The sequence below is a fragment of the Salvelinus namaycush genome, chromosome 24 (genome assembly GCF_016432855.1).
Source record: "Salvelinus namaycush isolate Seneca chromosome 24, SaNama_1.0, whole genome shotgun sequence".
Taxonomy (NCBI): domain Eukaryota; kingdom Metazoa; phylum Chordata; class Actinopteri; order Salmoniformes; family Salmonidae; genus Salvelinus; species Salvelinus namaycush.
This window is the reverse complement of record NC_052330.1, coordinates 11,271,628-11,283,225: the sequence shown is the minus strand read 5'-3', so window position 1 is coordinate 11,283,225 and position 11,598 is coordinate 11,271,628.

Genomic DNA, 11,598 nt, shown 5'->3' with positions numbered 1-11,598 from the left:
TGAATATCATGAAAAAGGGGGTAAAATATAGAACAAAACCTATTAAAAAATGAATTGATCAGTAAATAAAAATGTGTTTGTGCATGTGAGAGTTGGGCTATATGGAGGAGATGACTGAGTATCAGGCTGACCCCCAGTCTTTGCTTGAAGTCATTGAGGGATGATATTCTGGCAATGTGAAGATAAGAATTCCAGAGTATGGTACCTCTGTATCTGATAGAGAATTGACTATGTGAGGTGTGGCATTGGGGAGGGTGAAGGTCAATGCAGTGTCTTGAGTTGTATAGATTAACCTGGAAAATTCCATTGAAGGGCTTAGGTCAACTGTCTGGAAGGTATGAGTATTAGTAGACGAAGGTGCGTAATTGGCGTACATTAATGTCATAAATAGACAAGGTATTGAGTTTCTTAAACAAAGATGCAGATGGAGCTAGGTAATTAGAGGAGGTAGCTAGTCTTGTATATTTATTTTGTATGAGGAGTAACTTGTGTAGATAGGAGGCAAATGTACTGGTCCAGACAATATTACAGTAAATGTAGCTATAGTGTATATAGTTAGGAAGCAAGCCTGATGAACCAAACCACAAATCTTTCTGATACCAACAGATTTCATCACTTTGCTTCAGACAAATCGATATGATCTTTCCATGATAACTTTTCCTCAATTAGAATTCTGAGGAATCTAATGGTTGTGACTTGTTCCATTTCATTCCCACCAATTGAGATTCTGTCTCTTTTCTTTTACAATATTTATTATTTATTACTTATTCTTACTAGTAAAAACAATAAAGTTGCATTTAAAAAAAACATTTTATAGAATTTGTTTATCTGGAACCAGTCAGAAAATTTGCCCATGCCTGAGTTGTCTTTATTAATGAGTGAATTAACATTTTTGTGATTAAAATCAAATTGGTAACATCAGCAAAACGAATGGGAAGTACTGTACAGTGGAAGACACAGCAGCAATGTAATTGATATAAATGAGAGATAATAAAGGTCCAATTATCAAACCCTGTGGCACGTCACAGGATATTTTGGCCCTGGTAGATGCACAGCTATTTGCATAAACAAATTGAAACCAAGGTTTCCAGAACCCTTCTGCTGCTCTTTTATGTGATTTAACTAAGGGAATGTCACAATTGTAGAAATTAGTGCACCAAGGCGTAGCGTGCGTAAAGTTCCACATTATATTTAATAGTGAAACTTACAACCAAAACAACAAAGAATAGAACAAACGTGCAGTATTGCAGTGCTCAAGGCAACTATACAAAAACAAGATCCCACAAAAACCCAGTGGGAAAAGGCTGCCTAAATATGATCCCCAATCAGAGACAACGATAGACAGCTGCCTCTGATTGGGAACCATACCAGGCCAACATAGAAATGAAAAAACTAGACTACCCACCCTAGTCACACCCTGACCTATCCAAAATAGAGAATAAAAAGGATCTCTAAGGTCAGGGCGTGACAGGGAAAGTAGTGGTGAAATGCAGTATTTAAAAATGTGAGAAGTCTGGTAAGCAGACTCCACCTCGGCCTGATTATAAACATTTTTCTATGAAATATCAACATCTTAAAGCACTCACAAATACTAATCCTTCCCAGCTGTTCATTTCCAGCTGTCAAAGAGACGAAGAATTTGTAAGAATATTATCTATGATGGTGGCTGATGAACTTGTCACTCTTGTGAGTTTATAGATGAGGGGATACAGATAGCTGGAGTATAAAGTATTCAAAAAGTTAGATGCCAGTGAGTAGATCTCACTTTTAAATACGTTCGCTATAATCACCCAATAGAAAACACATTTTATTTTCATTATTAATCAAAGGCAGTTAACCCACTGTTCCCCGGTAGGCCGTCATTGTAAATAAGAATTTATCTTAACGGACTTGCCTAGTTAAATGAATGTTAAATAAAACAAATTTAAAAAATAAAAACAAATCCAAGGTTGATGCAACAGATGCATCCAATTACCACTTTTTTCCACCAAAAAATGAACAGGTGGGAATTTCTATGAAAAAATATCTACGTTATCAGATATAAGTGCGAGGTCCTCTTTACAAATAATTTTAAACGTTTAATGAACAAAAATGGACACTCCTCCTCCCACTCTTGATGTTCTAGAGTGGTGAACAGCATTGTAAGGAGACATGTCATAAACCATGGTTGTCTCTTCAGTCAACCATGTTTCTGAAAGGGTAACACTGGAAAATTCATGATTGAAAGAAGACAGATAATGAACAAGGTGGTCACGATTTTTAGGAAGACTGCGAACGTTCAAATGAAAGGTAGAAAATAAGCTTGTCTTGGAATTAGATAAACTGCTATACAGGTTGTTACATTGCTTAACACTTTTATCGTAATCACAAGTAACAGACTTATCACTGGTAAATTTCAGTAAACAAATTCCTCAGCAGTCTACACACAATAACCCATAATGACAAAGAGAAAACAAGTTTTTAGAATATTTTGCAAATCTATTAAAAACAAAAAACATACCTTATTTACATAATTATTCAGACCCTCGAAATTGAGCTCAGGTGCATCCTGTTTCCATTGATCACCCTTGATGTTTCTACAACTTGATTGGAGTCCACCTGTGGTAAATTCAATTGATTGGACATGATTTGGAAAGGAAAACACCTTTCCAACACATAAGGTCGAATGAGGTTGAAGGAATTGTCCGTAGAGCTGCGAGTCATGATTGTGTTGAGGCACAGACCTGGGGAAGGGTACCAAAACATTTTTTCAGCATTCAAGGTCCCCAGGAACACAGTGGCCTTCATCATTCTGAAATGGAAGAAGTTTGGAACCACCAAGACTCTCCCTAGAGCTGGCCGCCCGGCCAAACTGAGCAATCAGGGGAGAAGGGCCTTGGTCAGGAAGGTGACCAAGAAGCCGATGGTCACTCTGACAGAGCTCCAGACTGCCTCTGTGAAGATGGGAGAACCTTCCAGAAGGACAACCATCTCTGCAGCACTCCACCAATCAGGCCTTCATGGTAGAGTGGCCAGACAGAAGCCACTCCTTAGTAAAAGGCACATGACAGCCCGCTTGGAGTTTGCCACAAGGCACCTAAAGACTCTCAGACCATGAGTAACAAGATTCTCTGGTCTGATGAAAACAAGATTGAACTATTTGGCCTGAATGTCAAGCTTCACGTCACAAATACAGGTGTGCCAAGCTTGACGCGTCATACCCAAGAGACTCAAGGCTATAATCGCTGCCTAAGGTGCTTCAACAAAGTACTGTGTAAAGGGTCTGATTACTTGTGTAAACCAAGAAGGAGAGTGATTGAGCACTTCATCAGATGACCTGGCCTCCACAATCACCCGACCTCAACCGAATTGAGATGGTTTGGGATGAGTTGGACCGCAGAGTGAAGTAAAAGCAGCCAACAAGGGCTCGGCATATGTGGAACCTCCTTCAAGACTGTTGGAAAAGCATTCCAGGTGAAGCTGGTTGAGAGAATGCCAAGAGTGTGCAAAGCTGTCATCAAGGCAAAGGGTGGCTACTTTGAAGAATCTCAAATATATTTTGATTTGTTTAACCCTTTTTTGGTTACTACATGATTCCATATGTGTTATTTCATAGTTGTGATGTCTTTACTATTATTCTACAATGTAGAAAATAGTTTAAAAAAAGAAAAACCCTTGAATGAGTAGGTGTGTCCTAACCTTTGACTGGTACTGTATATCTTTCAACAATGCAGTGATGTTTAACATACAACTTGAATCTATCTAATCGAACAGAATCCACAGATTATCAGTTGAAGAAAAATGCTTTTACTAAGAGTATTAGTATATTAGTAATTGACTGACCAGGTCTCTCCAGATCTCCCAACAATGCTATGTCTAGAGTCAATTTTGGATAAAGGTTATGTTTTTTCAGCCATTCTTGAACCTGAGACCAGAAACATGTTACCTGAGGGCTATACCAAAACAAATGGTCTATTGGTTCTGTATCCTCACAACAAAATCTGCAGAACAACATTTTGTTGGTGGCAAGAATTCTGTACAATCATTTTAGCTGAAAAGCACGAAGTCTTGAATCTTGCCTCATTATATATATCAACTCATACACCCTGTACCATGGAATCGGTACATCAAAAATCTCTTCCCAACTATTTTGCAATCTGTATGGCACAGCTGTCAACATCCTGATCCTCAAATGAAACTGGTATACCTTCCTATTTATGCTATTTTTATTCCTCTGCTAGTTTTGATACTTTATATTGGGCAGACAGACCAGTTTCCTACCTCCTCTCGCTGCCACCTGCCTCTTCCATTTTTGGGGTAATGCTGTAATCAATGGGTTGTAATCTTGGATTGAGCAGACCTTCCTGTACAATTCTGATAACTCCATGAAAAACATAACTCTACCATAGCAATTTACAATTTCATTTAAAAACAAAATACCTATTTCAAACATCTTTTCCATAAATACAGGTATTTTATCAATCAGCCCATTTGAGTTCAGCCATAATATTTGTTGTAATCTTTTCAGGGGGATGAAATTGAAATTGTAACCAGCCCTGCAATGCTTGTTTGAAAAAGAGAAATACGTTGAAAAAGGTTTCATTTTCAATTTATCTGCACAAAGGAAAAAATACAAATTTTGAACAATGGATGAGCTTTTCTTAGTAATCTACCTGAGAACCATTTAGGGTTCAAGTAAAACGTTTGTGTAAGTGAAGATTTTAGAGAGAGGTTTAGTGATTTTATATTTAATAATATCAACACACCCAGTTCATATTCATTATATAGATAGGCACACTTTATCTTGTCCGTTTCAGGATCCCAGATAGAGCTAAATATTTTTGGATTATATGATTTGAAAAATGAATCATCAGGAGTAGGCAGCACCATAAGTAAGTGAGTAAACTGAGATACGACTAAGGAGTTAATCAGTGCAATTGTTCCATAAAAGACAGGTATTTACCTCTCCATGCTTGAAGGATCTTGTCTATTTTTACTAGTTTTCTATTGAAATTCATTGTGGATAGCGCATTTATATCTTTTGTGATATGAATACCAAGTATGTCTACTTCACCGTCAGCCCATTTTATAGGTAAACTGCAGGGTAATGTAAACGTTATTTTTTAAAGATCCAATACATAATATTGTACACTTATCATAATTACGTTTTAGTCCAGAGAGTCCAGAAAAGTTATCTAGATCTTCAATGAGACATTGCAGGGATCTAGCTTGACTCATCAGCATACATGGGCACACTTGTTTTTAAGCCTTGGATTTCTAACCCTCTAATGTTGTTATTTGATCAGATTTTAATAGCTAGCATTTCAATGGCCATAATGAATGGATATGGTGACAGTGAGCACCCTTGTTTAACTGCTCTTGACAATTCAAAACTCTGAAAAATAGCCTCTATTTACTATTTTACGCCTTGGTTTGCTATACATTGGAGATAATATACATCTAAGAAGCCAGGCCTGGATTTTGATATGTTTCATGTTGCATTTATAAATAAAAGGCCTTTTCAAAATCCAGGCCTGGCTTCTTAGATGTTTCATGTTGTTCTATTATCTCCAATGTATCGTCCATGGATCAGGACGAACAATACCTGCTAAAACATTTTTAATTCTGAGTGCTATGCATTTCATTAGTATTTTTGCAACACAAGTTTTGAAGTTTAAGAGGCCTCCAGTTTGTTTTAGATAGACTGTATCTTTATATTTGCCATCAGGGTCTTGTTTTAGTAATAGTGAAATCAGACCTTCCTGCTGAGTACCTGACAGACTACCATTTCTATAGGAGTAGTTAAAAAAAAGCTAATAATGGAGCTTTTAGTATATCAAAAAAGGCTTGATATACCTCTACCAGTATGCCATCAAGCCCTGAGGTTTTTCCAGACTGTAAGGATTTAATAGCCTTTACACGGATCTTTTTGTACATTTGTTTTGTATTTATTATTTGGAAAGAATTCCTTACAATAATCATTGTTCAGAAGGTGAGGATGAGATGGAAAATAAAATATCTGCTTAAAATATTTATCTTCCTTTTTTTAAATATAATTTGTAGAATCATAGATGACTCTATCTTTAGTAGCGAGTTTCTGCAAATTCTTTTTGGTAGCATTCCTGTGTTGGAGATTCAGTTTGCTTTGTTTTTGTAATAGATTACATTAGATAATTCTTAAATAATTTCCTCCAGTTTGTTTTGTTTTTCCTCTAACTTATTTTGTATCTCTGTAGTATCGTTTTTATTGCTATCTACCTGTACCATTAGTTCATGTATTTCGCTTGTTAGTCTTGTCTCTTTAGACAGAAACTGCTTTTTTATTATTTTATTATTGATGAATATTGAATTGAATGACCTCTGAAGGTACATTTAAAGGTATCCCAAACAAGAAGGAGCTTTTCTGGAACCTATATTGTACTGGAAAAAATCAGTTATAAATGATTTTGTCTTAGTTCAAAATAAGTTGTCCTACAGTTGACTTTTGATAACATTTCCAATATCCCCGTCCACGTGGAAATTCTGTAAGAGTTATGTGAAGGCCAATCAGATGATTATCTGATCGCATTCTCTTTCCTATCAATACTTGTTTAACCTTTGATGCAAGAGAGAAAGAGACAAGAAAGTAGTCAAGCCGACTAGCTTGATTAAGTCTCCTCCATGTATATCTCACTAGGTCAGGGTTTTTTAGTCTCCAAATATCTATCATTTGTAATGTGTCCATAATATTTGGGATTTCCTCAATGGCACAGTGATGATAGTTTGTATTGTTTTTCTTTACGGTACTTCAGTTTCTTGGCAATTTCTCGCATGGAATAGCCTTCATTTCTCAGAACAATAATAGATTGACGAGTTTAAGAAGAAAGTACTTTGTTTCTGCCCATTTTGAGCCTGTAATCGAACCCACAAATGCTGATGCTCCAGATCCTCAACTAGTCTAAAGAAGTCTAGTTTTATTGCTTCTTTAATCAGAACAACAGTTTTCAGCTGTACTAACATAACTTCTACTTCCACACAATCCCGGATCCGGGAGCACCCCCATCAGTAAAAAAGCTGACTAGCATAGCCTAGCATAGCGTCACAAGTAAATACTAGCATCTAAATATCATTAAATCACAAGTCCAACACACCAGATGAAAGATACACATCTTGTGAATCCAGCCATCATTTCTGATTTTTAAAATGTTTTACAGGGAAGACACAATATGTAAATCTATTAGCTAACCACGTTAGCAAAAGACAACTTTTTTTACTCCACCATTTTTTTCCTGCATAGGTAGCTATCACAAATTCGACCAAATAAAGATATAAATAGCCACTAACCAAGAAACAACTTCATCAGATGACAGTCTGATAACATATTTATTGTATAGCATATGTTTTGTTAGAAAAATGTGCATATTTCAGGTATAAATCATAGTTTACCATTGCAGCCACCATCACAACTCTCACCAAAGCGACTAGAATAACTACAGAGAGCAACGTGAATTACCTAAATACTCATCATAAAACATTTCTACAAATACACAGCGTACAGCAAATGAAAGACAAAGATCTTGTGAATCCAGCCAATATTTCAGATTTTTTAAGTGTTTTACAGCGAAAACACAATATAGCATTATATTAGCTTACTACAATAGCCAACCACACAACAGCATTGATTCAAGCCAAAAATAGCGATAACGTATAAACCAGCAAAAGATATAAATTTTTTCACTAACTGTAACGGCTGTCGTAGTCGTTCTCCTCCTCAGACGAGGAGGAGCATGGATCGGACCAAGATGCGGATTGGTAAGTATTCATATTTTAATGGGAAAACAACAAACACTACAAAATACAACAACCAACAAACGTGACTAACCTGAAACAGTCCTGTGTGGCCCAAACACTGACACAGGAACAAACACCCACCAAACACAAGTGAAACCCTGGCTGCCTTAGTATGATTCTCAATCAGGGACAACGATTCACAGCTGTCTCTGATTGAGAATCATACCAGGCCGAAACCAAAATCCCAACATAGAAAATCAAACCTAGACCAACCCACCCAACTCACGCCCTGACCAACTAAAACAAATACATGACAAAGGAAAACAGGTCAGGAACGTGACAGAACCCCCCCTTAAGGTGCAAACTCCGGGCGCACCAGCACAAAGTCTAGGGGAGGGTCTGGGTGGGCGTCTGTCCACGGTGGCGGCTCTGGCGCTGGTCGTGGTCCCCACCCCACCATAGTCAACCCCCGCTTCCGTGGCCTCCTCCCAATATTCACCCTCCATGTCAATCCCACTATTCCAAAGGGCAGTAACAGACTGAGGGGTAGCACCTGACTGAGGGGTAGCACCTGACTGAGGGGTAGCACCTGACCGAGGGGTAGCACCTGACCGAGGGGTAGCACCTGACTAAGGGGCAGCACCGGACTAAGGGGCAGCACCAGGATAAGGGGCAGCACCAGGATAAGGGGCAGCTCCGGACTGAGGGACGGATCCTGGCTGGCGGAAGGCTCTGGCGGATCCTGGCTGGCGGAAGGCTCTGGCGGATCCTGGCTGGCGGAAGGCTCTGGCGGATCCTGGCTGGCGGAAGGTTCTGGCGGATCCTGGCTGGCGGAAGGCTCTGGCGGATCCTGGCTGGCGGAAGGCTCTGGCGGATCCTGGCTGGACGGCTCTGGCTGGTCCTGGCTGGACGGCTCTGGCTGGTCCTGGCTGGACGGCTCTGGCTGGTCCTGGCTGGACGGCTCTGGCTGGTCCTGGCTGGACGGCTCTGGCTGGTCCTGGCTGGACGGCTCTGGCTGGTCCTGGCTGGACGGCACTGGCTGGTCCTGGCTGGACGGCTCTGAAGGCTCGGGACAGACGGGCAGCGCTGGGCAGGCAGACAGTTCAGACCACGCTGGGCAGGCAGGCAGTTCAGACAGCGCTGGGAAGGCAGACAGTTCGGGCAGCGCTGAGCAGGCAAGCAGCGCAGGCGGCGTTGGGCAGACGGCCGACTCTGACCTGCTGAGGCGCACAGTAGGCCTGGTGCGTGGTGCCGGAACTGGAGGCACTGGGCTGGAGACACGCACCACAGGGAGAGTGCGTGGAGGAGGAACAGGGCTCTGGAAACGCACTGGAAGCCTGGTGCGTGGTGTCGGCACTGATGGTACAGGGCTGGGGTGGGAAGGTGGCGCCGGATATACCGGACCGTGAGGAGGACACGCGCTCTTGAGCACCGAGCCTCCCCAACCTTACCAGGTTGAATGGTCCCCGTAGCCCTGCCAGTGCGGCGAGGTGGAATAGCCCGCACTGGGCTATGCAGGCGAACCGGGGACACCACCTGTAAGGCTGGTGCCATGTACGCCGGCCCGAGGAGACGTACTGGAGGCCAGATATGTTGGGCCGGCTTCATGGCACCCGGCTCGATGCCCAACCTAGCCCTCCCAGTGCGGCAAGGTGGAATAGCCCGCACTGGGCTAAGCACGCGTACTGGGGACACCGTGCGCTCCATCGCATAACACGGTGTCTGACCAGTACGACGCCCTCTCACTCCACGGTTAGCCTGGGAAGTGGGCGCAGGTCTCCTACCTGCCCTCGGCCCACTACCTCTTAGCCCCCCCCCAAGAAATTTTTGGGTGAGCCTCTCGGGCTTCCAGCCGCTCTGCCTTGCTTTCGCCTCGTAATACCTCCTCTCCGCGTTCGCTGCCTCCAGCTCCGCTTTGGGGCGGCGACACTCCTCTGGCTCTGCCCAGGGTCCTTTCCCGTCTAGGATTTCCTCCCAAGTCCATTCCTCTTTTCCCCATTGCTGTTGTTCTTGCCTTCCTTCTCCAATCCGCTTGGTCCTGTTATGGTGGGTGTTTCTGTAACGGCTGTCGTAGTCGTTCTCCTCCTCAGACGAGGAGGAGCATGGATCGGACCAAGATGCGGATTGGTAAGTATTCATATTTTAATGGGAAAACAACAAACACTACAAAATACAACAACCAACAAACGTGACTAACCTGAAACAGTCCTGTGTGGCCCAAACACTGACACAGGAACAAACACCCACCAAACACAAGTGAAACCCTAGCTGCCTTAGTATGATTCTCAATCAGGGACATCGATTCACAGCTGTCTCTGATTGAGAATCATACCAGGCCGAAACCAAAATCCCAACATAGAAAATCAAACCTAGACCAACCCACCCAACTCACGCCCTGACCAACTAAAACAAATACATGACAAAGGAAAACAGGTCAGGAACGTGACACTAACCTTCTCAAACTTCTTTCGTTGACAGTCCTATAACATCATATTACACAATACATATAGAGTTTGTTCGAAAATGTGCATATTTAGCTGCACAAATCGTGGTTATACAATATGAATAGCAGCCAAAATGCAAACAAAATGTCGGGAGAAATCTTGGGAGAGGCACCTATTCTAATCGATAACTAATCATAAACTTGACTAAAAAATACAGGTTGGACAGCAAATGAAAGATACATTAGTTCTTAATGCAATCGCTGTGTTAGATTTTTAAAATTAACGTTACTACAACATACAGCGTGCGTTAAAGCGAGACCGCACCTAGATTCATAGCAGAATAATAGTTCTACATTTTTCAACAGAACAACGAATTAACATCATATATAGTTCTTACTTTTTGATGAACTCCCATCAGAATCTTGGGCAAGGTGTCCTTAGTCCAATCGTTGCTCGGTTGTAGATTGTCGCCTTCAACGTTGGAATTAGCAGTAAACATTAGCCATGTGGCAAGACGTGTCCGACTCACTAAAACGCAGGACAAATTAATATCCGAAAATCGCAATATACCGATATAAACTGATATAACTCGGTTTAATATAACAACATTATGATGTCTTTAACACCTATAACGAATAAAAACACAGCCGGATATATCTAAGGCCTATAACCGGAGCGTTCTAGAGCCACAGCCAGAGGTCCTTCCTGCGTCAGAGCGAAGTGAACAAAGACCGGACCCTACGTTCCCAGGCTATTTATAACCTCTCAGTTCTGCCTAGCAACTCCATTTCAATTCTCACTATTCGCTGACACCCAGGGGAAGACGTATGCAGTGCATCTCAACCAATAGAAGACAGGCAAATTAATAAACTGACCTGGGAACAGCTTGCAGAATTCAGCATTCTCACATCCTCATAGGAAAATTGCTCTAAGTCCAGTTCTGTTTTACTCACAGATATAATTCAAACTGTTTTAGAAACTAGAGAGTGTTTTCTATCCAATAGTAATAATAATATGCATATTGTACGAGCAAGAATTGAGTACGAGGCAGTTTAATTTGGGAACGAAATTATTACAAAGTCCAAACAGCACCCCCTATTGAGAAGAAGATAATTGCAAAAGGGTTTTCTAATGATCAATTAGCCTTTTAAAATTATAAACTTGGATTAGCTCACACAATGTGCCATTGGAACACAGGAGTGGTGGTTGCTGATAATGGGTCTCTCTATGCCTACAGTATGTAGATATTCCATTACAAATCAGCCATTTCCAGCTACAATAGTCATTTACAACATGTCTACACTGTATTTCTGATCAATTTTAGGTTATTTTAACGGACAAAAAATGTGCTTTTCTTTCAAAACCAAGGAAATGTCTAAGTGACCGGTAGTGTACGGTAGTGTAC